The following is a 5,700-nucleotide window of genomic DNA, read 5'->3' as shown; positions in this document are numbered from 1 at the left end:
TGCCTAATAACTGCCAATAACATTTGTTACTGAAGTAACAATATTTGACTTGGATTCAGTGTTAACACCTCATTTTACTAGACAGGTAAACAACACACTTTGCCTCTCTAGCCTTTAGTTGCCACAAGATTAAGAACGCTAATAAAACATCTCTATCTTGCTTTGGTTGTTGTAGGACTCAAATAAAATAATCATAGCTTAAATTTCACCCCATCAACGAGGTTTATTCTGACCATCCTAAGATAGCATGTCTGTACTATGATGCTTTTTCTTCATAACACTTTTCATACTCTGATACATTATAGATTTATTTCTTTGATTATTGTCTATCTTCCCACATGAGAATACTACAGGAAGAACCATGAGAAAAACTGCTGCTTGTTAAAGTCCATGCTGTATCTCCAAAGCCACGAACAGTGTCAGGCAGAAGTAGATACTTAATAAATAATTATTGAAAAAATGAGGAATATACATATAAAGTATAACTTCCATGTAATGTTTTTTCTCTTTATTTTAGTAAAAACTTTTAGTAGAAAATTTATCTCTCTGCACACATTCTTTTAAAAGAAAGTAGACACAGCACTAAAGCACTATGAAAATAAGATTATAAACACTAGAACCCTCCTGCTTCCAGAAAAGAACACCTCTATAATCCATCTTATTTTTAAACTTGTTGACTTTACTTTGAAGAGTTAAAAGAACTTTTGAGTTCCACAGATTTGTGTTAGATGAATTCATAATAAGACAGACATCGGGGGTGGGGGGGCACAGAAATTCTATAGTATTGAACAAAAACTATTGGTTGAGTTGGAAGATATCTCTAAAGGTTAATTACCCCACATTTTGACATCTTGTCAATTATTAGTTTCAGGTACCTTATTGTTTTGACTTTCTGATCCTAATCCCTTCAAGTCATGCCACTTTGATATAATTCTTAGACATATCCAGTTTTTCAGGGTTTTAAAATTTTTATTCAACTTGTACTAGTTCAGTGTCTCCTATGAAACTTCATATATTTGTGTATGTGAGTGATTTTCCAGATATTCCCAGAAACTGTTTTTCACTATATTACTTCCTATTTGCTGATTTATAGTTTATTAAAATTTAGTTTCATTGTCTTGTTAGCTATTCTTTCATGCCTTAGAATTCTAAATTACATTGAATTATTATGCCCATAATAATTTTCAAATTATTTTAAAAATATTAAATATTTTTTAAATTTTTACATTTTAGTGATGAAGACAGTATTATTCCTATTCTCTTCAGATTTAAAGATTATTTAAAAAAAAAAACCTCCCACAGATGCTTTCTCTTAGTTTATTTACTTTTTCCTTTCAATTATAACCCAGAGATTCATTACATAGTAATTTCTACTTTAATTACCTGAAAGAATTTATTATTTGAATGTATATAAATATACAATATAATATATGAATGTATACTTAAATATCTAAGAACAGAACTTGATCTATAAATGAGTGCTGTCTAAAGAGAAACTAAATAACAACAAATTTATCACTAGCCTATTTGAAATGCTTGAATGGGTAATGCTATATTTTGAAACATTACTTGAGAAGCTGCATTCTGTGAAAATATTAACAAAGTTAGAACATTACTTAAAAACATAATGCTCAAAGTTAAAAATGCATGAAAAGCTATAATAGCTATAATAACTTTAAGAGAATCCCCTCTAAGAATGGAAATAAAGAGTAACAGAAGTGTAAATATAACTCAGATTAATAATTTTTATTTTCCTAATATCCATTACTTGAATATGTAAATCATCCTAAGCCGTCTTTTGTGCTTCTATGTGCACTTACGCTTATTTTAAAATGACAGCCACAGGGACAAATGGGTGACTCAGTCAGCTAAGCCTCTGACTCTTGATTTCTGCTCAGGTCATGATCTCAGGGTTGTGAGATTGATCCCTGAGCTGGCACACCCCAATGGGTGTGGAGCCTGCTTAAGATTCTCTCTCTCTCCCTTTGCCCCACCCCCACCTTTCTAAGAAGAATTAAAAAATTAAAAAATAAATGACAGCTACAAAATGAACAGATTCCAATAGCTTCACAATGAAAGAAATTTAGAAATGTATTAACCTTAGCCCTGTTTATAGAGTCATTTTGGGGAGGAAGAATCATTTATTGACTTTAGCAAAGTCTTATGCCTGTTATCAAAATGGGACAATCAGGACACCTGGGTGGCTCCTTCAGTTAAGTGTCTGACTTTGGCTCAGGTCATGATCTCAGGGTCCTGGGATCGAGCCCTGTTTTGGGCTCCACACTCAGTGGGGAGTCTGCTTGTCCCTCTCCCTCTGCCCTTCTCCCCCCACTCATGCTCTCTCTCTCTCTCACTCTTTCTCAAATAAATAAATAAAATCTTTTTTAAAAAATGGGACAAAAATTGGGTGCCTGGGTTGCTCAGTCTGTTAAGTGTCTGCCTTTAGCTCAGGTCATGATCCCTGGGTACTGGGACAGAGCCCACATTGAGCTCCCTGCTCAGCAGGGAGCCTGCTTCTCCCTCTCCCATTTGCCCTGCTTGTGTGCGTGTGCACTCGCTCGCTCGCTCTCTGACAAATAAATAAATAAAATCTTTAAAAAAAAAGGGACAATGATGCCAAACAATGGATGCTTACCCAAAATTCAATTTTTGTTATTTTAAACATTTTACCATTTGCTGATAGGCTGAAACATGAAAAAAGACATGAATTTCAACAGCATGCTATAGGACACAGGCAGATTAACATCTGTTTCCTGATCACTTTGTGATGCTTCCAGAGCAAAGTGAAAACTTGTAGCTTCATTATAATTGCCCTAGGTTGACCTCATTCAGTGAATTGGGAGTACCATTGACCAATATCTACTTTTAAAAAAAGTAAAATAAAGAGAAACTTAGAGGACTCTGGTTGTTTTAGCAACAGCTCACACATGTCAATATTTATTTTTGTCTTATAAGCTCAAATTTTTAATTTTCAATTCTTGCTTATGTAGTTTTATGGCTACCTTTTCTGATCCAGTTAAAATTATTCATTCACTCACATATTCATTCAGAAAACATTTATTGAGAGTTTTCTGGGTTCTAAAAATATATAGATGAAATTAAACTGTTCCTGTCCAGAAGTGTAGTACAGTGATAGTTGTGTGTGTGTGTGTGTGTGCACGCGCGCGTGTGCACACGCACACACGTTACAATAGTAATACAGTGTGGTAAATGCCATAGTAGCAGTAGGGAACAAAAGATGTTTCTAGCTCCCTTGGCAGAACTGGGGAAGGTTTTTCACAGAGAAGGTCACATTTCATATTGCCAGACAAGTAACATTTTGGAAGTTGCATGATGGAAAGAAGTCCAAATAGGAGAAACAGCATAGTCAGAGGCACCGAAATGTATAGACAACAAAAAGAAATCCATTGAGTTTCGAGGTTGGGGATGGCAGAAAATGTGACTGGTAACAAAGAGATTAAATGACCATTCATCAAGAAAGTTCGATAAAGGGTTCAAAATAGGGAGGAAGGTTGAATTCTAAGATCACTTCCTGCTCTGTAATATCAGTCCATATTTATGATATTCTTGCCTCCGTGAGCTATTTATAAAGTGAGTAATCAACTTTTAATTTACTTGTTAGCAATTCATAAGTTCACATAGAGTCTGCTAACACTTTAAATATCCCTATACTCAACAATAATCATTAAAAAACTAACACTAGCTATTGATTAATCATTCTGATAAAAAGTTTAAAGCTATTTTGTTTGTAAGATGTTCTTGGAAGGACCACACAACTTGGTTAACATCTGCCTAAACAAAGTGTCCCATGGGTAAATGGACTGAAAGTTTCTAAAATGACTATACTGAATACATAAAAAATGGTTAACTTTATTGTTAAAATCAACTAAGTGATTCAAGACAGTATTAATAGCAGATTTCTCTAGGGAAAAAAATGTAATCATGATTACAAGAAGCCCAGATATTTTATGTGGAGAATTTCAATTTTAAATTATTTTATACACAAAATCAAGTTGTCCATGTGAAACCCTAAATTTTCATAAATGCATTGCTTAATGGTATCACAGAATTCAACATCTCTAATTTTAAGAATTTAGTGTTTGTAATATTCACCAACTATTTTTTGAAAATGATTTCATTGTATTCTGCTCAGTTGATACAAAAATTAAATTTATGATATTACATATTTTATTGGCAAATTGAATAGCTTAGTATTTGATCCCAATATCTTGGAAGAGAAACTCTTTGTAAGTAATAGCGTTCCTGCCAGAGTTTTTCCCATCTAACTGTATCTCCAAGATCTGCCAAGTTCTAAGTGTAGTAGAATAAACACAGACACACTTTCATGGAGAGAATGTGCCAGTTTTTAATCATCCCTTTAATCACCTCCAACATCTGCCAGCTTTTCTCTTTCTGAAAAGTATTGCCACTTTTAGCATGACCCCCAAGAGGCAGGTGCAATATACAAAAAGCATGGTGTGGTGCTTTCCAATTGAGTCCCTCTTGGCTTTCAATTGAATGATGTCCCAGCCTCGTTTAGCTGAGATCAGATGGTAACTCCCCTCCTCCACCACTCAATAGGACAACACCACAGGAGTACTAAGTCCTGGGGCTTTTCTAGCAGTCCCTGAAATAAAATAACATTAAAAAAAAGAAGAAGGTTCAGGATTCAAAAGGATAAAAATAGTGTGAAGTAGGTGGACACTAATATTGCAGGATCTATGTAAGATTCGTCAACAGATCAGATGTCTACATTTCAAATAGCAATTCTGATTGCAAATTAACTGGGTAGGATGAAGTATTGGAGACAGTTTACAAATCAGATAGATTCAAAGAGTGCTCCTACTGGGGCTTGGCTTAGAATAAATCCTGCCTGAGTACCCTGAAATTCTGAGTTTAAGTAATCAATTGCTATTGATTTTTCACTTTTGTTCTGCCAACATTTGGTTATTCCCTGGGTCACGCAGCCTTGCCATTTGAGCCAAAGTCAATAAAGAATTTATTCATTCATTAAAATCCGTAGAGGTAGAGTGTAATGCTTAAAAATTACATTTAAGATTTTCTACAGTAAATATCCAAGATTTTGTGTGGGATTTTAATGTCCATGACAAATCTGTATTAAAGGACACCAGCAAGATAAACTTATGCCTTGTGAAGAACTGGTTTTGATGACTTAAATTGCATTGCTGAAGGAGAAAATTAACTTAAAAAGAATTTAACAATAAGTCCTTGGACTTTGTAACAGGACTGTGAATATTAATTTGCTCAATATATTAATCATGAAGTACTTTTACTATTTTCTTTATATTTCTTGGAAGCATCAGATACAAATAGAGTATTAGATCTCTGTTGGCCAATTTCATTCCAATGATAAGTTGTTGGTAAACACACAGAAATAAAGGTTTATGCAGCAATATCGAAGTATAATAGCTCCCAGTTTGTCTAATCATTACAACTAGTGCTTGTGAAAACATCTCAGTTAACTAGAAAAAAGTTTATTCAGTTCTCACTTATTACATCGACTCTAAGTATTCTCTTTAATTTTTATGCAAAAACAACAAAATGCCTTGTAGTGCTTTTCAGTAAGCAGAAAGCTCTAACTCTATCCATCACTCCCAATAATAATACCAAATGCTTTTTTAAGTATATAAAAATGATAAATGTTGCTCAGAATATTTTGATGAATTAATAAGGGTCTAT

This window comes from Lontra canadensis, unplaced genomic scaffold (genome assembly GCF_010015895.1).
Source record: "Lontra canadensis isolate GAN:19392208 unplaced genomic scaffold, GSC_riverotter_1.0 scaffold19, whole genome shotgun sequence".
Classification (NCBI taxonomy): Eukaryota; Metazoa; Chordata; class Mammalia; order Carnivora; family Mustelidae; genus Lontra; species Lontra canadensis.
The sequence above is the reverse complement of the archived record's forward strand: the minus strand, read 5'-3'. Positions refer to the sequence as shown.